Here is a 25,457-nt window from a genome sequence, read left to right as displayed (position 1 = left end):
AAATCGTCTAGGCTTAAGTGGTTAAATGACAATTAAAAAAAAAAAAAAACGTTGTGCGTTTTAGTGTAAATATGAGATGTGAGGTCTTTTTGACTCCAGATCTCATATTTAAGAGGTCCTGTCATGTTTTTTTCTATGACAAGTGATGTTTAAATTCCTTGTAATAGGAATAAAAGAGACAGATTTTTTTTTTTTTTTTAAACTGTGTAAAAATACAAAATAAAAGGTAAAATAAAAATACTAAAAAATGTTTCAATGCGCCCTGTCCCAACAAACTCGTGTGCAGAAGCGAGCGCATAGCTGGGTGTTCAAAACACACATGTGAGGTATTGCTGCGATCAGTAGAGCGAGAGCAATAATTCTAGCACTAGACCTCCTCTAACTTAAAACATGCAACCTGTAGAATTTTTTTTAATTGTCACCTATAGAGATTTTTAAGGGTAAAAGTTTGTCGCCATTCCACGAGCGGGTGTAATTTTGAAGCGTGACATGTTGGTATCAATTTACATTATCTTTCACAATATAAAAAAAAAAATTGGGCTAACTTTACTGTTGTTTTATTTTTTAATTAAAAAAGGTGTATTTTTTCCAAAAAAGGTGTGCTTGTAAGACTGCTGCGCAAATACGGTGTGACGGAAAGTATTGCAACGACCGCCATTTTATTCTCTAGGGTGTTAGGAAAAAAATGTATAATGTTTGGGGGTTATAAGTAATTTTCGAGCAAAAAATAAAAAAATAATGCTTTTTAACTTAACTGTTTTGTAAACAACAGGTCTCAGAAAGAGAAACGTTGAAAATGAAAGCTAGAACCTGATTGGCTGCCATGCACATCTTCGTTCTAGTAAGTTCTCAATGAGATGGAAGTTCTTGGAGGCCACGCCTCTAGAGCACACCCCCGCCCACTGGATCATCGCGGACTCAGAAGCGACGCCCCACACTGACACTAACACGGCCACGGCCACTTGGCCTCCTCCTTTCGCTTATTGCGCTGTATGCGAAGAAGGCGGGGCCCTGCTGGAACGCAGAAGTGACGACAGAGCAAGGCGCAGACACGGCTGGTGGGCTGAAGCTGGGCGGGGGAAATGACGTCAGAGAGAGGGCAGGCTGACGTCCTGAAGCTGGCGGAAGTGACGTCAAGGAAAGGGCAGGGGGTGGCTAGAGAGTGCCAGAGCCTTCCAGAAAGCAGGCACAGGCTACTAATTGCTGCTGCGTGAGGTATGTGTGTCGGGGGTGACTGGTGACGTTGTATCCTTTGTGTTCAGCAGGCGTTGTGCAGTGTAGGACTCCAGCACGTGTGTAGTTCTGTAGCCAGGCATGCCCTGTATTTGGTGTCCCTTGTGGGGGGAGGGGTCTGATATTAGGGGGACACCTTCCTCTGGAGTCTCTGTGGTGAATGGACTTGTATGGGTAGTCAGTATTGTACAGTGTGCTGGAAATCCTATGGGGATCCCCTACACTGGAAGGTCACATGTGGGGTGCACCCCTTCTTTAAACCATCAGTGTAAACTAGTGTGCTGGACACCCCAGGGAAAGGCTTCCTAGGAGAGCCCAGAAAGTGGGCAGCTCCTCGTCTAGAGAAGATTGCGTTCGGGTTATAGGTTGTGATTAGGATGCAAACAATTTCTAAAACTTTAAAGCAGACCTTTTTACTCTTTGGGTATCTTTTCCCTCCCCCGCTCCTGTTATACATTTAAAGTAGAAATGAAGGCAATTCGTTTTACCATCCCATTAGGAAGATTTCCACTCACTTCCTGCCCCATAATTAAAACAGGAAGTGATCCCAGAGTGTCACCAGAGGTAGTGTCCCCGTAGGAAGATGCAATGAAATACTCCAATGCACACATTCCTGCACAACCAGCTGTATCTTAGCCCTTGTACACACGGTCGGAGAATCCGTCGGAATGTATCCTATCGGACCGTTTTGTTGGATAATCCGACTGTGTGTGGTATGCATCGGACTGTTTCCGTCGGAATATCCGTCGGACCAAATTTTCCAACTTGCTGGAAATATTTTCCGACAAACTGGTCCGATCGTCCCATCGTAACGAAATTACGTCATCACGTTCTGAAAGATCGGATTTTCCGACAACTTTGTCCGACCATGTGTATGCAACAGTTTCGGACAAAATCTGACGGATTTGGTTGTTGAAATGTCCAACCGTGTGTACAAGGGCTAAGATTGGATGCTGAAATGACCAACGGCTGGGAACAACTGCAATCATGAGAGGGACATGTCGCCAGCACACCAGGACCTTCACAATTGGGTCCAAAACTTTAATCTCATAGTATCAAAAGATAAAAGCGACGTTTCGGAGCCAAGCTGGACCCCTTCATCAGGCATGTGTCTGATGAAGGGGTGCTGCGTGGCTCCAACACGTTGCTTTTATTTTTTTGATACTATGTGATTTAAAGAAGAGGTCCACATAAAAAAAATATATTAAAAGCCAGCAGCTGCAAATACTGAAGCTGCTGGCTTTTTAATAAATGGACACTTACCTGTCCCAGGGTCCAGCGATGTCGGCAACTGAAGCTGATCAATCGATCGGCTCTCGGCAGCTGCCGCCGCCATCCCCGGTGAGGGAATCAGGAAGTGAAGCATTGCGGCTTCACTTCCCGGTTCCCTACCGCAGAATGTCCTAACTGGTCCCCGTTATCTCCCGTGTTTATCCCAGCAGACAGCGCGCGGGGGGACAGGTAGAGGTGGGAGTCTATTCCCGGCAGTGGGTGCAAATTCCTGTATTGTAGAGGTATCTACACCCCCTCTCCCCCTCCCCCCCAAAGGTGCCAAATCTGACACCGTGGGGGGGGGGGGGGGCGGGGTTCTGAAAAGCGGAGGTTCCATTTTTGTGTGAACTTCCGCTTTAAAGTTTTGGATTTAATTTTGGAGATGCTGGTGACACTTCCGTCCTGTAGAAAGATGTTCTCGCTATTCTTGTTCTAGTGACAACCCAAAAATTTGGGATCTTCTTTTACTTCCAGTGATAAGGCCGGCCATACATGATGCAAATTTCTTTCCTACAACCACAGGTTGCAAGAAAGTAATTTGCACGATTCCCCCATAAACACAGATAGAGATGGGCTCAGGCGTGTTCGGGGGATCCTAGTCCCAACCCTCCTGCCCGATCCCGCCAGGAAGCCGACAATGTTAATCACAGGCAGTGAGACATTTCCTGGTCTGTGCAGCTGTGGACTCGGGAAATGTCTCGCTGCCTGCGATAAGCGGTGTGCAGTGCCGGCTTCCTGGCGGGATCGGACAGGTGGGATCCTGAACACACCTGAGCCCATTCCTAGTCAGCACAAGTAGGCCAACATCCCACAATACACTGAAGAGCAAAAGAACCCCCTAACTGGTCTTTTTAGGCCAAGTATATAAGTAAATCATAGAAATACATCTAAATATACTGACAAAAAAATATAAAATCACAATATACGTTTTATTGAAACAAAGATAAAAAACAAGCAAATCTTGGCTGGTGTATAAATGATTGCAGCTACAACATACATACCATAAAACATGTAACCAATGTTCTATGGTGTCCTGACAATTGTCGTGATACCTGTATCGAGACCAAACCTGGACAGGGTCCCACTGACGCATTTCAGAAACATATTCTTTCTTCAGGGGTGTATATTATATAAGGAATGCAGAAGGGTTTTAATTGTTGCCGCAGCTGCAAAGCAGAATGGCTGCACCATGTGTACATCAAAATCAGCTGCCTTTGCAGCCTTAAAGTGATTGTAAAGTCTTGTTTTTTTGTTTTGTTTTTTCCTCCTATAAAAATAACAAACCTGGTATACTTACCTGTTCTCTTGCAGTGGATTTGCACAGAGCAGCCCAGATCCTCCTCTTCTCAGGTCCCTCTTCTGTGAACCTGGCCCCTCACTCCTGTTCAGTGACCGCCCGCCTGCCGCAAGCAGCTTGTTATGGGGGCAGCCAAGCCACAGCTCCCTGTGTCCATTTAGACATGGAGCCACAACCCGGCCCCACCCCCTCTCTCCCCTGATTGGCTAGCTGACTTTGACAGCAATGGAAGCCAATGGCACAGCTGCTGTATCTCGGATGGCTGAAACACTAGTGGATAGGCTTGCATCGATACTTGTATTGGTGCTTATACTGAGTATTTGCACAAGTGCAAATGCACCCATGCCTGAAACCAATACTTCAGGCTCTGCTCTTTGAGCTGTCAAAGGGTCTCCCCAGTGTTAAAGCGGTTCTGCACCTTTTAAAAAAAATATATTAAAAGCCAGCAGCTACAAACATTCCAGCTGCTGACATTTAATAAATTGACACTTACCTGTCCCAGGGTCCAGCGATGTCGGCGGCAGATGACGAGCAATCGCTCGTCTCTCTGCTGCCCCCGCCGCCATCCTCTGTCAGGGAATCGGGAAGTGAAGCATTGCGGCTTCACTGTCTGGTTCCCTACTGCGCATGCATGTTTCTGCTGGTCCCCGCTGTGTCCTTGGAACTGTGTGTTTCCCAGAACACAACGGGGGGCGGGGCATCTGCAGCGGTCTTGGCCCAGAAGTGGGTGCAGATACCTGGATTATCCAGGTTACTGCACCCCCCTCCCCCCTGAAAGGTGCCGATTGCAGCACCGGAGGGGGGGAGGGATCAGATGAGCGGAACTTCCACTTCAGGGTGGAGGACCGCTTTAAAGAAGTCCGGTAATTGGAGCTGTAAAAAAAAAAAAAAAGCAGCCCAATGTTTATTACCAATGTTGCTCAACCCTGAAACACTAAAATATAAAAAGAAACATTGTTTCCTTTTTGTATATTTCTGTTTCTTTATCTGCAGATCAAAGGGATGAATAAATGTTCCTCTATTTAACCGTTTACTCTAATCAGCCTTATAGAGGAAGTAAACCCTAATGGGCTACTATGCATTGCATAGTAGCCCATTATGTGTTACCTGACACAGGACCCAGCGATGTCACCACTGTCCCCTGTAGTACGGAGCATCCATCTTCTTCTGGGTGTTGCTGCTCCGGCCACTCACAGCGCCGGAGCAGCATATCACCGTTGGCAGCAGCATGCTGCTAATGGCGATAGTGCGCCTGCGTGCCTCTGTCTACAGCACATGCGCCGTAGACAGTGGTGACGGTCTTTTAGTAAATATCTCCTAAACCGTGTAGGTTTAGGAGATATTTCTTGGACCTACAGGTAAGCCTTAATCTAGGCTTACCTGTAGGTCAAAGTGGTTTGTAAGGGTTTACAACCCCTTTAAATCCCTATTCTCCTCCATTTAAAGGGGTTGTAAACCCTTACAAACCACTTTGACCTACAGGTAAGCCTAGATTAAGGCTTACCTGTATGTCCAAGAAATATCTCCTAAACCTATACGGTTTAGGAGATATTTACTAAAAGACAGGCAGTGCTGTCTATGGCGCATGCCATGTGACAGTAATCGTCAGTGACCGGTACTCTTTATGGAGGGATCTGTGGTCTATAAAACCCCAAAAACCTCCTCTGCACTTGAAAGTATTCAAAACGTCAAGATCTGCATTTTTGAATACTTTTTATTTTTTAAAACTGCTGCCTTTTAAGATGCCAGTAATCCTGGAACATGACATCGCGTCTGGGTTATTAGATCCGATTATTACAATAAAGCCGACCGTCTGCTCTAAAGAGCTGCAGGCATCACCCCGGTAAAACCCCTTGAAGGAATATCGGGTACCTTTGTGCCCAATACTGATACTAAAAAAAAGTGAATATCAGCTGCCCATAATTGGCCCAGTGATAATTGGTCGATCCCTAATGCATGCACATGATTTTGCAGATAACGGGTCCATTGTCAGACTCTTCCAGTATTGTGCCCGTACCTCTGTACGCGCTTTCTGTTACAAAGCTGGGGGAAGAATGAACGAACTACTAGTGTGCTGATAAGCGCGATCAAAGGTCATTAAAACTGCAAGTCCGTCTGCCTGACCTAAAGTTTTTTTCATTCGTGTCCTCCTAGAACCACGTGCCCCCAAGGGCGCACATCCGACGCTCTTCGTGATCACTGTGACCTTCAGACAGCTGATCACAGATCGTGGTAAAAGGCCATTCTCAGTGCCCTTTACTATGTGACCAACTGTGTCCAAATCACAACTGATCACATGGTAAAAAAAAAAAAACTTACCGGTTATCATCATTCCTTTCCTCTGAGCTGTCACAGCATGAGGAAAGGAGAGCCGGTAACTGGCAATTCTGACAGGGCACAATTACATTGTTAATCAGGACACTGATCTTCAGTGCGACCTGTCAGTGCCTAATGCCGCGTACACACGACCAGACTTTTCGAGGGATTAAGTCTGACAGACTTTCGACGGAGTTCTGATGGAGTTCTGACGGACTTTACGAATGAGCGGACTTGGCCACACACAATCACACCAAACTCTGACGGATTCGAACGTGATGACGTACGACTGGACTCGAATAAGGAAGTTCATAGCCAGTAGCCAATAGCTGCCCTAGCGTCGGTTTTAGTCCGTCGGAATAGCATACACACGAGCGAATTTTTCGGTAGGAACTGGGTGCGGCAGAGTTCTGGCGGGAAAATTTGAAGCATGTTTCATTTCTAAAGTCTGTCAGACTTTTGCGAATCAAAAGTCCGTTGCAGCCCACACACGATCGAATAGTCTGCCGGAATCATTCCGTCAGACTTTGGATGTTGAAAAGTCCGGTCGTGTGTACGGGGCTTTACAGTGCAGGCTCATTAGCACACATCAGTGAAGGAGAAGAATTACTGTATTTGCAAAATTTTATAACAGAAACATTTTTGGTCTTTCTTCATTTGTTTAGCAAAAAAAATTAATAAAAACCTAGTGGTGATTAAATACCACCAAAAGAAAGCTCTATTTTGTAAAAAAAAAAAAATATATAAAAATGTTATTTGGGTACAGTGTTGCATGACTGCACATTTGTCATTCAAAGTGCAACAGCACTGAAATTTGGCCTGGGCAGGAAGGAGGTAAAAGTGCCCAGCTTTGAAGTGGTTAAAATGTGGCAGCAGGTGCAGCGAGAGGATCCATTGAAATGAATGGGCTGCCCTACGTGCAACGTGTGCAAAATGTTAGAGGTCGACCGATATGGGTTTTCCTCTGGCCGATGCCGATATTTAGAAATCATGGCGGCCGATAGCCGATATATGATGCCGATTTTTTTTTTTTGGGCCGCTATGTTAGGCCGATTTATTTTTTTTTTAAATCCCCCTTGATCTCATAAAATCTAACACACCTTTCCCACTGGGGCGTTTTTCAGGCGCTTTTGGGCTAAAAATAGCGCCTGTAAAGTGCTTGCAAAATGGCTCCCCTGCAGTCTGTGTGAAAGACAGAGTGCTTTCACACTGAGGCGATGCGCTGGCAGGATCTTAAAAAAAAAAAGTCCTGCAAGCAGCACGTTTGGAGTGGTGTATACCGCTCCTCCACCACTCCTGCCCATTGATATGGGCACCACTGCCGAAGCGCATGCAATGCGAATTGGCAGCGTGGCTTCACGGGCACATTTAAGCTCTTCCTCGGCCGCTAGCTGGGTTATATGTGCCCCACTAGCAGCCAAATAGCACCGCTAAAATGATGGTAAAGAGCCGCTAAAACTTGCGTTTTACCATCAACGCCTGCCCGCTCCAGTGTGAAAGCAGCCTTCATAAGTGATACAGAAAAATTTCTTACATTTAAACATTTATTAAACAAACAAACCTCCAATCAGTTTACTTGTATGTATGATTTAGATTAAAAACAAAATTCTATATTAAATAAAAACAGGTAGTCAAAACGTTTGGACGAAAAAAAAATGGGCTAACTTTACTGTATTTAATTATTTATTTTTTTTTTTTAAATAGTGTATTTTTTCCCCAAAAAATGCATTTGAAAGACCTCTGTGCAAATGCCGTGTGACATAAAATATTGCAACAACCGCTATTTTATTCCCTAGGATCTCTGCTAAAAAAAATATATATAATTTTTGGGGGGTCTAAGTGATTTTCTGGCAGAAAATACAGGATTTTTACTTGTAAGCAACAAGTGTCAGAAAAGATTTAGTCTTTAAATGGTTAAACTGAGAACTTCTACACAGAGAGATGATTTCATTCATTCACAAGTGTAAACATTGTATCTTTCTGTTCTTTTCTTGGCAGTCTGCCCAGAGAGGAGGAAAGGGTTTCTATGAAGACTCAGGCAACTTACACTGACTTCTATACAGAAGTCATTTCAAAGTCCCGCTGTTCTAAATCGGCCTTTTTATCATCACAATCGGCCGATGCCGATTAATTAAAAAACGGCAAATATCGGTCGACCTCTGGCGATGATGTCATCGTGGGCGATGTCATCGCAATGATGTCATTGCGGTGATGTCATGGGGCGATGATGTCATCGCAGTGATGTCATGGGGCGATGATGTCATCGCAGTGATGTCATGGGGCGATGATGTCATCGCAGTGATGTCATGGGGGGCGATGATGTCATCGCAGTGATGTCATGGGGGCGATGATGTCATCGCAGTAATGTCATGGGGGGAGAATAGTGCCCCATCATTGGTGATAGTGGGAGGATTAGAGCCCCATCATTGGTGTCAGTGGGAGGATTAGAGCCCCATCATTGGTGTCAGTGGGAGGATTAGAGCCCCACATTGGTGTCAGTGGGAGGATTAGAGCCCCATCATTGGTGTCAGTGGGAGGATTAGATCCCTCATCATTGGTGTCAGTGGGAGGATTAGATCCTCATCATTGGTGTCAGTGGTAGGAATAGTGTCTCGTGTTTTTTTTTTTTTTTTTTTTAAGACTGGCAGGGGACTTGTTATGTTAGATTTGGTAATGGTACCTGCATAAAATAAGTTTTCTGAAGGAGCACGGTATCCAGCGTGACTCCTCCGGACACAGGCTGCATTCACAAGCACAGGCTGAACAACTTGCGCTGGGGGTGACGTCAGTGCGCAGGTCGCCACCTCCGGGTGTACCAAGATAGCCGCCCGCTCTGGAGCTAGGCCGACACCGCGGCCTCGGATCACATGGGGTGCCGATCGGAACAGGCTGGCCCGTCCGGATCGCGGATCGGTGGTGATCCGTTGCACCCCTAATGTCATGGCGATGATATCGCAGGCGATGATGTTATTGCAATGTCATGTGTGGTGATGTCATCGGAGCGATGATGTCATCGCAGTGATGTCATGGGGGGCGATGATGTCATCGCGCTGATGTCATGGGGGGCGATGATGTCATCGCGCTGATGTCATGGGGGGCGATGATGTCATCGCGCTGATGTCATGGGGGGCGATGATGTCATCGCGCTGATGTCATGGGGGGCGATGATGTCATCGCGCTGATGTCATGGGGGGCGATGATGTCATCGCGCTGATGTCATGGGGGGCGATGATGTCATCGCACTGATGTCATGGGGGGCGATGATGTCATCGCGCTGATGTCATGGGGGGCGATGATGTCATCGCGGTGATGTCATCGCGGTGATGTCATGGGGGCGGTGATGTCATGGGGGGCGATGAGGTCATCGCGGTGATGTCATGGGGGGCGATGAGGTCATCGCGGTGATGTCATGGGGGGCGATGAGGTCATCGCGGTGATGTCATGGGGGGCGATGAGGTCATCGCGGTGATGTCATGGGGGGCGATGAGGTCATCGCGGTGATGTCATGGGGGGCGATGAGGTCATCGCGGTGATGTCATGGGGGGCGATGAGGTCATCGCGGTGATGTCATGGGGGGCGATGAGGTCATCGCGGTGATGTCATGGGGGGCGATGAGGTCATCGCGGTGATGTCATGGGGGGCGATGAGGTCATGGGGGTAATAGAGCCACATCATTGGTGTCACTGGGAGGATTAGAGCGCCATCATTTGTAGGATTAGAGCGCCATCATTGGTGTCAGTGGGAGGAATAGTGTCTCGTGTTTTTTTTTTTTTTTTAAGGCTGGCAGGGGACTTGTTAGGTTAGATTTGGTAATGGTACTAGAGGTCGACCGATATCGGTTTTTCTCTGGCCGATGCCGATATTTAGAAATCATGGCGGCCGATAGCCGATATATGATGCCGATTTTTTTTTGGGCCGATATGTTAGGCCGATTTTTTTTTTTTTTTTAATCCCCCTTGATCTCATAAAATCTAACACACCTTTCCCACTGGGGCGTTTTTCAGGCGCTTTTGGGCTAAAAATAGCGCCTGTAAAGTGCTTGCAAAATGGCTCCCCTGCAGTCTGTGTGAAAGGCAGAGTGCTTTCACACTGAGGCGATGCGCTGGCAGGATCTTAAAAAAAAAAAGTCCTGCAAGCAGCACGTTTGGAGTGGTTTATACCGCTCCTCCACCACTCCTGCCCATTGATATGGGCACCACTGCCGAAGCGCATGCAATGCGAATTGGCAGCGTGGCTTCACGGGCACATTTAAGCTCTTCCTCGGCCGCTAGCTGGGTTATATGTGCCCCACTAGCAGCCAAATAGCACCGCTAAAATGATGGTAAAGAGCCGCTAAAACTTGCGTTTTACCATCAACGCCTGCCCGCTCCAGTGTGAAAGCAGCCTTCATAAGTGATACAGAAAATTTCTTACATTTAAACATTTATTAAACAAAACAAACCTCCAATCAGTTTACTTGTATGTATGATTTAGATTAAAAACAAAATTCTATATTAAATAAAAACAGGTAGTCAAAACGTTTGGACGAAAAAAAAAATGGGCTAACTTTACTGTATTTAATTTTTTTTTTTTTTTTTTTAAATAGTGTATTTTTCCCCAAAAAATGCATTTGAAAGACCTCTGTGCAAATGCCGTGTGACATAAAATATTGCAACAACCGCTATTTTATTCCCTAGGATCTCTGCTAAAAAAAATATATATAATTTTTGGGGGGTCTAAGTGATTTTCTGGCAGAAAATACAGGATTTTTACTTGTAAGCAACAAGTGTCAGAAAAGATTTAGTCTTTAAATGGTTAAACTGAGAACTTCTACACACAGAGATGATTTCATTCATTCACAAGTGTAAACATTGTATCTTTCTGTTCTTTTCTTGGCAGTCTGCCCAGAGAGGAGGAAAGGGTTTCTATGAAGACTCAGGCAACTTACACTGACTTCTATACAGAAGTCATTTCAAAGTCCCGCTGTTCTAAATCGGCCTTTTTATCATCACAATCGGCCGATGCCGATTAATTAAAAAACGGCAAATATCGGTCGACCTCTGGCGATGATGTCATCGTGGGCGATGATGTCATCGCAATGATGTCATTGCGGTGATGTCATGGGGCGATGATGTCATCGCAGTGATGTCATGGGGCGATGATGTCATCGCAGTGATGTCATGGGGCGATGATGTCATCGCAGTGATGTCATGGGGGGCGATGATGTCATCGCAGTGATGTCATGGGGGGAGAATAGTGCCCCATCATTGGTGATAGTGGGAGGATTAGAGCCCCATCATTGGTGTCAGTGGGAGGATTAGAGCCCCATCATTGGTGTCAGTGGGAGGATTAGAGCCCCATCATTGGTGTCAGTGGGAGGATTAGAGCCCCATCATTGGTGTCAGTGGGAGGATTAGATCCTCATCATTGGTGTCAGTGGGAGGATTAGATCCTCATCATTGGTGTCAGTGGTAGGAATAGTGTCTCGTGTTTTTTTTTTTGTTTTTTTAAGGCTGGCAGGGGACTTGTTAGATTTGGTAATGGTACCTGCATAAAATAAGTTTTCTGAAGGAGCACGGTATCCAGCGTGACTCCTCCGGACACAGGCTGCATTCACAAGCACAGGCTGAACAACTTGCGCTGGGGGTGACGTCAGTGCGCAGGTCGCCACCTCCGGGTGTACCAAGATAGCCGCCCGCTCCGGAGCTAGGCCGACACCGCGGCCTCGGATCACATGGGGTGCCGATCGGAACAGGCTGGCCCGTCCGGATCGCGGATCGGTGGTGATCCGTTGCACCCCTAATGTCATGGCGATGATATCGCAGGCGATGATGTTATTGCAATGTCATGTGTGGTGATGTCATCGGAGCGATGATGTCATCGCAGTGATGTCATGGGGGGCGATGATGTCATCGCAGTGATGTCATGGGGGGCGATGATGTCATCGCGCTGATGTCATGGGGGGCGATGATGTCATCGCGCTGATGTCATGGGGGGCGATGATGTCATCGCGCTGATGTCATGGGGGGCGATGATGTCATCGCGCTGATGTCATGGGGGGCGATGATGTCATCGCGCTGATGTCATGGGGGGCGATGATGTCATCGCGCTGATGTCATGGGGGGCGATGATGTCATCGCGCTGATGTCATGGGGGGCGATGATGTCATCGCGCTGATGTCATGGGGGGGCGATGATGTCATCGCGCTGATGTCATGGGGGGGCGATGATGTCATCGCGCTGATGTCATGGGGGGCGATGATGTCATCGCGCTGATGTCATGGGGGGCGATGATGTCATCGCGGTGATGTCATGGGGGGCGATGATGTCATCGCGGTGATGTCATGGGGGGCGATGAGGTCATCGCGGTGATGTCATGGGGGGCGATGAGGTCATCGCGGTGATGTCATGGGGGGCGATGAGGTCATCGCGGTGATGTCATGGGGGGCGATGAGGTCATCGCGGTGATGTCATGGGGGGCGATGAGGTCATCGCGGTGATGTCATGGGGGGCGATGAGGTCATCGCGGTGATGTCATGGGGGGCGATGAGGTCATCGCGGTGATGTCATGGGGGGCGATGAGGTCATCGCGGTGATGTCATGGGGGGGCGATGATGTCATGGGGGGCGCTGATGTCATGGGGGTAATAGAGCCACATCATTGGTGTCACTGGGAGGATTAGAGCGCCATCATTTGTAGGATTAGAGCGCCATCATTGGTGTCAGTGGGAGGAATAGTGTCTCGTGTTTTTTTTTTTTTTTTTTTTTTAAGGCTGGCAGGGGACTTGTTAGGTTAGATTTGGTAATGGTACTAGAGGTCGACCGATATCGGTTTTTCTCTGGCCGATGCCGATATTTAGAAATCATGGCGGCCGATAGCCGATATATGATGCCGATTTTTTTTTTTTTTTTTTTTTTGGGCCGATATGTTAGGCCGATTTTTTTTTTTTTTTTTTAATCCCCCTTGATCTCATAAAATCTAACACACCTTTCCCACTGGGGCGTTTTTCAGGCGCTTTTGGGCTAAAAATAGCGCCTGTAAAGTGCTTGCAAAATGGCTCCCCTGCAGTCTGTGTGAAAGGCAGAGTGCTTTCACACTGAGGCGATGCGCTGGCAGGATCTTAAAAAAAAAAAGTCCTGCAAGCAGCACGTTTGGAGTGGTGTATACCGCTCCTCCACCACTCCTGCCCATTGATATGGGCACCACTGCCGAAGCGCATGCAATGCGAATTGGCAGCGTGGCTTCACGGGCACATTTAAGCTCTTCCTCGGCCGCTAGCTGGGTTATATGTGCCCCACTAGCAGCCAAATAGCACCGCTAAAATGATGGTAAAGAGCCGCTAAAACTTGCGTTTTACCATCAACGCCTGCCTGCTCCAGTGTGAAAGCAGTCTTCATAAGTGATACAGAAAATTTCTTACATTTAAACATTTATTAAACAAAACAAACCTCCAATCAGTTTACTTGTATGTATGATTTAGATTAAAAACAAAATTCTATATTAACCACTACAATACAGGGCACTTTCACCCCCTAACTTCCCAGCCCAATTTTCAGCTTTCAGCGCTCTAGCGCTTTCAGTGACAATTGCGCGGTCATGCTACACTGTACCCAAATGAAATTGTTATCATTTTGTTCGCACAAATAGAGCTTTATTTTGGTGTTATTTATTCACGACTCCGTTTTTTTTTTTTGCGATATAAGCGCAAAAATAGCGGAAATTTGGAAAAAAAACAATATTTTCTTTTTTCTATTTGAAAAGAAATCCAATAAAATCAAATTTTGTCATAAATTTAAGCCAAAATGTATTCTGCTACATGTTTTTGGTAAAAAAAATTCCGTTAAGTGTATAATAATTGGTTTGTGTGATCACGGACATATGTACGCAAATGATCATGTACATATGTGTGCAGGTGATCACGTACATATGTGTGCAGATAATCATTGGGACATGTGATTTTAGTGGGACATATGTGGGGGACATGTTTTTATTATTAGGGACATGTGTTTTTATTATTTGGGGACATGTGTGTTTTGGGGACTGTGTTTATACTATGTGGTGTGTTGTGTGTTTTCACTACACTGATGATCAGTGAGTAAAAAGCAGCCCATACTCACTGATCATCAGCCGGCTGCAGCGTTCTGCTCTCCTCTCCTCAGCGGTGACTTCCGTGTGATGAGAGGAGAGCTGATTGCCTAGCAACCGGCTGTTTGTTTACATCACATGACGGCCGTGATTGGACACGGCCGTCATGTGATCAGGAGGGCCAATCACAGAGCCCTCCTGCCGATCTGAGATGTGCCGTGTCCGGGTGACACGAGCACATCGGGATCGCGCCGCTGCGCGAGCGCGCGCGCGATCCCGCTACTCCTGAAGGACGTTCCTGAACGGCCTGTCAGGAGTAGACGGCTCCCACCCGGCCGTATATATGCATTGGCTGGGTGGGAAGTGGTTAAATAAAAACAGGTAGTCAAAACGTTTGGACGAAAAAAAAAATGGGCTAACTTTACTGTATTTAATTTTTTTTTTTTGAATAGTGTATTTTTCCCCAAAAAATGCATTTGAAAGACCTCTGTGCAAATGCCGTGTGACATAAAATATTGCAACAACCGCTATTTTATTCCCTAGGATCTCTGCTAAAAAAATATATATAATTTTTGGGGGGGTCTAAGTGATTTTCTGGCAGAAAATACAGGATTTTTACTTGTAAGCAACAAGTGTCAGAAAAGATTTAGTCTTTAAATGGTTAAACTGAGAACTTCTACACACAGAGATGATTTCATTCATTCAGAAGTGTAAACATTGTATCTTTCTGTTCTTTTCTTGGCAGTCTGCCCAGAGAGGAGGAAAGGGTTTCTATGACGACTCAGGCAACTTACACTGACTTCTATACAGAAGTCATTTCAAAGTCCCGCTGTTCTAAATCGGCCTTTTTATCATCACAATCGGCCGATGCCGATTAATTAAAAAACGGCAAATATCGGTCGACCTCTAGCGATGATGTCATCGTGGGCGATGATGTCATTGCGGTGATGTCATGGGGGCGAAGATGTCATCGCGATGATGTCATCGCGGTGATGTCATGGGGCGATGATGTCATCGCGGTGATGTCATGGGGGGCGATGATGTCACCGCGGTGATGTCATGGGGGGCGATGATGTCATCGCGGTGATGTCATGGGGGGCGATGATGTCATCGCGGTGATGTCATGGGGGGCGATGATGTCATCGCGGTGATGTCATGGGGGCGATGATGTCATCGCGGTGATGTCATGGGGGCGATGATGTCATCGCGGTGATGTCATGGGGGGGCGATGATGTCATCGCGGTGATGTCATGGGGGGCGATGATGTCATCGCGGTGATGTCATGGGGGGCGATGATGTCATCGCGGTGATGTCATGGGGGGCGATGATGTCATCGCGGTGATGTCATGGGGGGCGATGATGTCATCGCGGTGATGTCATGGGGGGCGATGATGTCATCGCGGTGATGTCATGGGGGGAGAATAGTGCCCCATCATTGGTGTCAGTGGTAGGATTAGAGCCCCATCATTGGTGTCAGTGGGAGGATTAGAGCCCCATCATTGGTGTCAGTGGGAGGATTAGAGCCCCATCATTGGTGTTAGTGGGAGGATTAGAGCCCCATCATTGGTGTCACTGGGAGGAATAGAGCCCCATCATTGGTGTCAGTGGGAGGATTAGATCCTCATCATTGGTGTCAGTGGGAGGAATAGTGTCTCGTGTTTTTTTTTTTGTTTTTTTAAGGCTGGCAGGGGACTTGTTAGATTTGGTAATGGTACCTGCATAAAATAAGTTTTCTGAAGGAGCACGGTATCCAGCGTGACTCCTCCGGACACAGGCTGCATTCACAAGCACAGGCTGAACAACTTGCGCTGGGGGTGACGTCAGCGCGCAGGTCGCCACCTCCGGGTGTACCGAGATAGCCGCCCGCTCCGGAGCTAGGCCGACACCGCGGCCTCAGATCACATGGGGTGCCGATCGGAACAGGCTGGCCCGTCCGGATCGCGGATCGGTGGTGATTCGTTGCACCCCTAATGTCATGGTGATGATATCGCGGGCGATGATGTTATTGCAATGTCATGTGTGGTGATGTCATCGGAGCGATGATGTCATCGCGGTGATGTCATGGGGGGCGATGATGTCATCGCGGTGATGTCATGGGGGCGATGATGTCATCGCGGTGATGTCATGGGGGGCGATGATGTCATCGCGGTGATGTCATGGGGGGGCGATGATGTCATCGCAGTGATGTGATGGGGGGAGAATAGAGCCCCATCATTGGTTTCACTGGGAGGATTGGAGCCCCATCATTGGTGTCACTGGGAGGAATAGAGCCCCATCATTGGTGTCACTGGGAGGAATAGAGCCCCATCATTGGTGTCACTGGGAGGAATAGAGCCCCATCATTGGTGTCACTGGGAGGATTAGATCCTCATCATTGGTGTCAGTGGGAGGATTAGATCCTCATCATTGGTGTCAGTGGGAGGAATAGTGTCTCGTGTTTTTTTTTTTTTTTTTTTTTTTTTTTAAGGCTGGCAGGGGACTTGTTAGATTTGGTAATGGTACCTGCATAAAATAAGTTTTCTGAAGGAGCACGGTATCCAGCGTGACTCCTCCGGACACAGGCTGCATTCACAAGCACAGGCTGAACAACTTGCGCTGGGGGTGACTTCAGTGCGCAGGTCGCCCCCGCCGGGTGTACCAAGATGGCCGCCCGCTCCGGAGCTAGGCCAAAGCCACGGCCCTGCGGATCACATGGGGTACCGATCGGAACAGGTCGGCCCGTCCGGATCACGGATCGGTCATGATCCGTTGCACCCCTAATGTCATGCCAATGATATCGCGGGCGATGATGTTATTGCAATGTCATGTGTGGTGATGTCATCGGAGCGATGATGTCATCGCGGGCGATGATGTCATCGCGGTGATGTCATGGAGGCGATGATGTCATGGGGGCGATGATGTCCTCGCGGTGATGTCATGGGAGCGATGATGTCATCGGTGATGTCATCGTGGGCGATGTCATCGCGGTGATGTCATGGGGGGCGATGATGTCATCGCGGTGATGTCATGGGGGGCGATGATGTCATTGCGGTGATGTCATGGGGGGCGATGATGTCATCGCGGTGATGTCATGGGGGGCGATGATGTCATCGCGGTGATGTCATGGGGGCGATGATGTCATCGCGGTGATGTCATGGGGGGCGATGATGTCATCGCGGTGATGTCATGGGGGGCGATGATGTCATGGGGGTAATAGAGCCACATCATTGGTGTCACTGGGAGGATTAGAGCGCCATCATTTGTAGGATTAGAGCGCCATCATTGGTGTCAGTGGGAGGAATAGTGTCTCGTGTTTTTTTTTTTTTTTTAAGGCTGGCAGGGGACTTGTTAGGTTAGATTTGGTAATGGTACTAGAGGTCGACCGATATCGGTTTTTCTCTGGCCGATGCCGATATTTAGAAATCATGGCGGCCGATAGCCGATATATGATGCCGATTTTTTTTTTGGGCCGATATGTTAGGCCGATTTTTTTTTTTTTAATCCCCCTTGATCTCATAAAATCTAACACACCTTTCCCACTGGGGCGTTTTTCAGGCGCTTTTGGGCTAAAAATAGCGCCTGTAAAGTGCTTGCAAAATGGCTCCCCTGCAGTCTGTGTGAAAGGCAGAGTGCTTTCACACTGAGGCGATGCGCTGGCAGGATCTTAAAAAAAAAAAGTCCTGCAAGCAGCACGTTTGGAGTGGTGTATACCGCTCCTCCACCACTCCTGCCCATTGATATGGGCACCACTGCCGAAGCGCATGCAATGCGAATTGGCAGCGTGGCTTCACGGGCACATTTAAGCTCTTCCTCGGCCGCTAGCTGGGTTATATGTGCCCCACTAGCAGCCAAATAGCACCGCTAAAATGATGGTAAAGAGCCGCTAAAACTTGCGTTTTACCATCAACGCCTGCCCGCTCCAGTGTGAAAGCAGTCTTCATAAGTGATACAGAAAATTTCTTACATTTAAACATTTATTAAACAAAACAAACCTCCAATCAGTTTACTTGTATGTATGATTTAGATTAAAAACAAAATTCTATATTAACCACTACAATACAGGGCACTTTCACCCCCTTCCTTCCCAGCCCAATTTTCAGCTTTCAGCGCTCTAGCGCTTTCAGTGACAATTGTGCGGTCATGCTACACTGTACCCAAATGAAATTGTTATCATTTTGTTCGCACAAATAGAGCTTTATTTTGGTGTTATTTATTCACGACTCCGTTTTTTTTTTTTTTTGCGATATAAGCGCAAAAATAGCGGAAATTTGGAAAAAAAACTATATTTTCTTTTTTCTATTTGAAAAGAAATCCAATAAAATCAAATTTTGTCATAAATTTAAGCCAAAATGTATTCTGCTACATGTTTTTGGTAAAAAAAATTCTGTTAAGTGTATAATAATTGGTTTGAGTGATCACGGACATATGTACGCAAATGATCATGTACATATGTGTGCAGGTGATCACGTACATATGTGTGCAGATAATCATTGGGACATGTGATTTTAGTGGGACATATGTGGGGGACATGTTTTTATTATTAGGGACATGTGTTTTTATTATTTGGGGACATGTGTGTTTTGGGGACTGTGTTTATACTGTGTGGTGTGTTGTGTGTTTACACTACACTGATGATCAGTGAGTAAAAAGCAGCTCATACTCACTGATCATCAGCCGGCTGCAGCGTTCTGCTCTCCTCTCCTCAGCGGTGACTTCCGTGTGAGCAGAGGAGAGCTGATTGCCTAGCAACCGGCTGTTTGTTTACATCACATGACGGCCGTGATTGGACACGGCCGTCATGTGATCAGGAGGGCCAATCACAGAGCCCTCCTGCCGATCTGAGATGTGCCGTGTCCGGGTGACACGAGCACATCGGGATCGCGCCGCTGCGCGCGCGCGCGCGATCCCGCTACTCCTGAAGGACGTTCCTGAACGGCCTGTCAGGAGTAGACGGCTCCCACCCGGCCGTATATATGCATTGGCCGGGTGGGAAGTGGTTAAATAAAAACAGGTAGTCAAAACGTTTGGACGAAAAAAAAAATGGGCTAACTTTACTGTATTTAATTTATTTATTTTTTTTTAAATAGTGTATTTTTCCCCAAAAAATGCATTTGAAAGACCTCTGTGCAAATGCCGTGTGACATAAAATATTGCAACAACCGCTATTTTATTCCCTAGGATCTCTGCTAAAAAAAAATATATATAATTTTTGGGGGGGTCTAAGTGATTTTCTGGCAGAAAATACAGGATTTTTACTTGTAAGCAACAAGTGTCAGAAAAGATTTAGTCTTTAAATGGTTAAACTGAGAACTTCTACACACAGAGATGATTTCATTCATTCACAAGTGTAAACATTGTGTCTTTCTGTTCTTTTCTTGGCAGTCTGCCCAGAGAGGAGGAAAGGGTTTCTATGACGACTCAGGCAACTTACACTGACTTCTATACAGAAGTCATTTCAAAGTCCCGCTGTTCTAAATCGGCCTTTTTATCATCACAATCGGCCGATGCCGATTTAATTAAAAAACTGCAAATATCGGTCGACCTCTAGCGATGATGTCATCGTGGGCGATGATGTCATCGCAGTGATGTCATGGGGGCGATGATGTAATCGCAGTGATGTCATGGGGGCGATGATGTCATCGCAGTGATGTCATGGGGCGATGATGTCATCGCAGTGATGTCATGGGGCGATGATGTCATCGCAGTGATGTCATGGGGCGATGATGTCATCGCAGTGATGTCATGGGGGGCGATGATGTCATCGCAGTGATGTCATGGGGGGCGATGATGTCATCGCAGTGATGTCATGGGGGCGATGATGTCATCGCAGTAATGTCATGGGGGGAGAATAGTGCCCCATCATTGGTGACAGTGGGGAGAATAGAGCCCCATCATTGGTGATAGTGGGAGGATTAGAGCCCCATCATTGGTGATAGTGGGAGGATTAGAGCCCCATCATTGGTGTCAGTGGGAGGATTAGTGCCCCATCATTAGTGTCACTGGGAGGAATAGAGCCCCACCATTGGTGTCAGTGGGAGGATTAGATCCTCATCATTGGTGTCAGTGGGAGGATTAGAGCCCCATCATTGGTGTTAGTGGGAGGATTAGAGCCCCATCATTGGTGATAGTGGGAGGATTAGAGCCCCATCATTGGTGATAGTGGGAGGATTAGAGCCCCATCATTGGTGTCAGTGGGAGGATTAGAGCCCCATCATTGGTGTCAGTGGGAGGATTAGAGCCCCATCATTGGTGTCAGTGGGAGGATTAGAGCCCCATCATTGGTGTCAGTGGGAGGATTAGAGCCCCATCATTAGTGTCAGTGGGAGGATTAGATCCTCATCATTGGTGTCAGTGGTAGGAATAGTGTCTCGTGTTTTTTTTTTTTTTTTTTTAAGACTGGCAGGGGACTTGTTATGTTAGATTTGGTAATGGTACCTGCATAACATAAGTTTTCTGAAGGAGCATGGTATCCAGCGTGACTCCTCCGGACACAGGCTGCATTCACAAGCACAGGCTGAACAACTTGCGCTGGGGGTGACGTCAGTGCGCAGGTCGCCACCTCCGGGTGTACCAAGATAGCCGCCCGCTCCGGAGCTAGGCCGACACCGCGGCCTCGGATCACATGGGGTGCCGATCGGAACAGGCTGGCCCGTCTGGATCGCGGATCGGTGGTGATCCGTTGCACCCCTAATGTCATGGTGATGATATCGCGGGCGATGATGTTATTGCAATGTCATGTGTGGTGATGTCATCGGAGCGATGATGTCATTGTGGGCGATGATGTCATCGCGGTGATGTCATTGGGGGGCGATGATGTCATCGCGGTGATGTCATTGGGGGGCGATGATGTCATCGCGGTGATGTCATGGGGGGCGATGATGTCATCGCGGTGATGTCATGGGGGGCGATGATGTCATCGCGGTGATGTCATGGGGGGCGATGATGTCATCGCGGTGATGTCATGGGGGGCGATGATGTCATCGCGGTGATGTCATGGGGGGCGATGATGTCATCGCGGTGATGTCATGGGGGGCGATGATGTCATCGCGGTGATGTCATGGGGGGCGATGATGTCATCGCGGTGATGTCATGGGGGGCGATGATGTCATCGCGGTGATGTCATGGGGGGCGATGATGTCATCGCGGTGATGTCATGGGGGGCGATGATGTCATCGCGGTGATGTCATGGGGGGCGATGATGTCATCGCGGTGATGTCATGGGGGGCGATGATGTCATCGCGGTGATGTCATGGGGGGCGATGATGTCATCGCGGTGATGTCATGGGGGGCGATGATGTCATCGCGGTGATGTCATGGGGGGCGATGATGTCATCGCGGTGATGTCATGGGGGGCGATGATGTCATCGCGGTGATGTCATGGGGGGCGATGATGTCATCGCGGTGATGTCATGGGGGGCGATGATGTCATCGCGGTGATGTCATGGGGGGCGATGATGTCATCGCGGTGATGTCATGGGGGGCGATGATGTCATCGCGGTGATGTCATGGGGGGCGATGATGTCATCGCGGTGATGTCATGGGGGGGCGATGATGTCATCGCGGTGATGTCATGGGGGGAGAATAGTGCCCCATCATTGGTGTCAGTGGTAGGTTTAGAGCCCCATCATTGGTGTTAGTGGGAGGATTAGAGCCCCATCATTGGTGTCACTGGGAGGAATAGAGCCCCATCATTGGTGTCAGTGGGAGGATTAGATCCTCATCATTGGTGTCAGTGGGAGGAATAGTGTCTCGTGTTTTTTTTTTTTTTTTTTTTTAAGGCTGGCAGGGGACTTGTTAGATTTGGTAATGGTACCTGCATAAAATAAGTTTTCTGAAGGAGCACGGTATCCAGCGTGACTCCTCCGGACACAGGCTGCATTCACAAGCACAGGCTGAACAACTTGCGCTGGGGGTGACGTCAGCGCGCAGGTCGCCACCTCCGGGTGTACCAAGATAGCCGCCCGCTCCGGAGCTAGGCCGACACCGCGGCCTCGGATCACATGGGGTGCCGATCGGAACAGGCTGGCCCGTCCGGATCGCGGATCGGTGGTGATCCGTTGCACCCCTAATGTCATGGCGATGATATCGCGGGCGATGATGTTATTGCAATGTCATGTGTGGTGATGTCATCGGAGCGATGATGTCATCGCGGTGATGTCATTGTGGGCGATGATGTCATCGCGGTGATGTCATGGGGGGCGATGATGTCATCGCGGTGATGTCATGGGGGGCGATGATGTCATCGCGGTGATGTCATGGGGGGGCGATGATGTCATCGCAGTGATGTGATGGGGGGAGAATAGAGCCCCATCATTGGTTTCACTGGGAGGATTGGAGCCCCATCATTGGTGTCACTGGGAGGATTAGAGCCCCATCATTGGTGTCACTGGGAGGAATAGAGCCCCATCATTGGTGTCACTGGGAGGATTAGATCCTCATCATTGGTGTCAGTGGGAGGATTAGATCCTCATCATTGGTGTCAGTGGGAGGATTAGATCCTCATCATTGGTGTCAGTGGGAGGAATAGTGTCTCGTGTTTTTTTTTTTTTTTTTTTTTTAAGGCTGGCAGGGGACTTGTTAGGTTAGATTTGGTAATGGTACTAGAGGTCGACCGATATCGGTTTTTCTCTGGCCGATGCCGATATTTAGAAATCATGGCGGCCGATAGCCGATATATGATGCCGATTTTTTTTTTGGGCCGATATGTTAGGCCGATTTTTTTTTTTTTAATCCCCCTTGATCTCATAAAATCTAACACACCTTTCCCACTGGGGCGTTTTTCAGGCGCTTTTGGGCTAAAAATAGCGCCTGTAAAGTGCTTGCAAAATGGCTCCCCTGCAGTCTGTGTGAAAGACAGAGTGCTTTCACACTGAGGCGATGCGCTGGCAGGATCTTAAAAAAAAAAAGTCCTGCAAGCAGCACGTTTGGAGTGGTGTATACCGCTCCTCCACCACTCCTGCCCATTGATATGGGCACCACTGCCGAAGCGCATGCAATGCGAATTGGCAGCGTGGCTTCACGGGCACATTTAAGCTCTTCCTCGGCCGCTAGCTGGGTTATATGTGCCCCACTAGCAGCCAAATAGCACCGCTAAAATGATGGTAAAGAGCCGCTAAAACTTGCGTTTTACCATCAACGCCTGCCCGCTCCAGTGTGAAAGCAGTCTTCATAAGTGATACAGAAAATTTCTTACATTTAAACATTTATTAAACAAAACAAACCTCCAATCAGTTTACTTGTATGTATGATTTAGATTAAAAACAAAATTCTATATTAAATAAAAACAGGTAGTCAAAACGTTTGGACGAAAAAAAAAATGGGCTAACTTTACTGTATTTAATTTTTTTTTTTTTTTTTTTTTTTTTTAAATAGTGAATTTTTCCCCAAAAAATGCATTTGAAAGACCTCTGTGCAAATGCCGTGTGACATAAAATATTGCAACAACCGCTATTTTATTCCCTAGGATCTCTGCTAAAAAAATATATATAATTTTTGGGGGGTCTAAGTGATTTTCTGGCAGAAAATACAGGATTTTTACTTGTAAGCAACAAGTGTCAGAAAAGATTTAGTCTTTAACCACTTCAGCTCCGGACCAATAAACACCTTAAGGACCAGAGGTCTTTTTGCAATTTCGCACTGCGCTGCTTTAACTGGTAATTGCGCGGTCATGCAATATTGCACCCAAACGAAATTTGCGTCCTTTTCTTCCCACAAATAGAGCTTTCTTTTGATGGTATTTGATTGCCTCTGCGATTTTTTTTTTTTGCGATATAAATGGAAAAAGAGCGAAAATTTTGAAAAAAAAAGATATTTTCTTCTTTTTGTTATAAGAAAAATCGAATAAACTAAATTTTAGTCATACATTGAGGGCAAAATTTATTTAGCCACATGTCTTTAGTAAAAAAAATGTCAATAAGCGTATATTTTTTGGTTTGCGCAAAAGTTATAGCGTCTACAAACTAGAGTACATTTTCTGGAATTTACACAGCTTTTAATTTATGACTGCCTATCTCATTTCTTGAGGTGCTAAAATGGCAGGGCAGTACAAATCCCCCCCAAATGACCCCATTTTGGAAAGTAGACACCCCAAGGAAATTGCTGATGGGTATGTTGAGCCCATTGAATATTTATTTTTTTTGTCCTAAGGGATTGAATAATGACAAAAAAAAAACAAAAAATTTTTTTTTACAAAAAGTTGTCACTAAATGATATATTGCTCACACATGCCATGGTTATATGTGGAATTGCACCCCAAAATATATTCCGCTACTTCTCCCGAGTATGGCGATACCACGTGTGTGGGACTTTTTGGGAGTCTAGTCGCGCAGGGCACCCCGAAAACCAATCACCACCTTCAGGATTTCTAAGGGTGCAAATTTTTGATTTAACTCCTCACTACCTATCACAGTTTCGAAGGCCATAAAATGCCAAAATAGCACAAAACCCCCCAAAATGACCCCATTTTGGAAAGTAGACACCCCAAGCTATTTACTGAGAGGCATGTTGAGTCCATGGAATATTTTATATTTTGCCACAAGTTGCGGGAATATTACAAACTTTTTTTTTTTGCACCAAGTTGTCACTAAATGATATATTGCTCACACATGCTATGGGCATATGTGAAATGACACCCCAAAATAAATTCTGCTGCTTCTCCCGAGTACGGGGATACCACATGTGGGGGACTTTTTGGGAGCCTAGCCACGTACGGGACCCCGAAAACCAAGCACTGCCTTCCGGATTTGAATATAAAATGCTATAAAAAACAAACTAACCAGAGTCACCCGTAACACTTATACGGTGATCAGTGGTGAAAGGGTTAACTAGGGGCAATCAGGGGGTTCAAATTTTTATTAGGTAGTATATGGGGGTCCCTGGCGCTATATAAAAACCTGACGGGGAACCTAAATAACTAACTGGCTAACCAGCGTCACCAGTGACACTTATACTGTGATCGCTGGTGAAAGGGGGTGAAAGGGTTAACTAGCAGCAATCAGGGGGTTAAAGCCATTATTGGGTAGTATATCGGGGTACCTAGCGCTATAAAAACCTGGCGGTGAACCTAAAAAAATAACTAGCTACCTAGCGACACTGATGCAGCGTTCAGAAAAATTATCGCTTAGTGACACTGGCAAAAGGGGGTGAAAGGGTTAACTAGCGGAAATCAGGGGGTTAAAACCATTATTGGGTAGTATATCGGGGTACCTAGCGCTATAAAAACCTGGCGGTGAACCTAAAAAAATAACTAGCTACCTAGCGACTGTAGCGACACTAATGCAGCGATCAGAAAAACGATC

The 25,457-nt window shown here is 47.0% G+C and overlaps 1 protein-coding gene across 1 annotated transcript in view; it reads left to right on the top strand.

Annotated features, from left to right (window-relative positions):
• Positions 1 to 1,059: 1,059 nt before the first annotated feature.
• CDC37 (cell division cycle 37, HSP90 cochaperone) overlaps positions 1,060 to 25,457 on the top strand; it is a 59,855-nt gene continuing 35,457 nt past the window's right edge. Inside the window, exon 1 of the mRNA XM_077470220.1 lies at positions 1,060 to 1,215. The gene's annotated coding sequence lies outside the window, so the exon portion shown is untranslated. The remainder of the gene's footprint in view (positions 1,216 to 25,457) is intronic.

This window comes from Lithobates pipiens, unplaced genomic scaffold (genome assembly GCF_037356315.1).
Source record: "Lithobates pipiens isolate NorthernLeopardFrog02 unplaced genomic scaffold, aLitPip1_a1.2 Scaffold_8, whole genome shotgun sequence".
Classification (NCBI taxonomy): domain Eukaryota; kingdom Metazoa; phylum Chordata; class Amphibia; order Anura; family Ranidae; genus Lithobates; species Lithobates pipiens.
The sequence above is the reverse complement of the archived record's forward strand: the minus strand, read 5'-3'. Positions and strand labels throughout refer to the sequence as shown.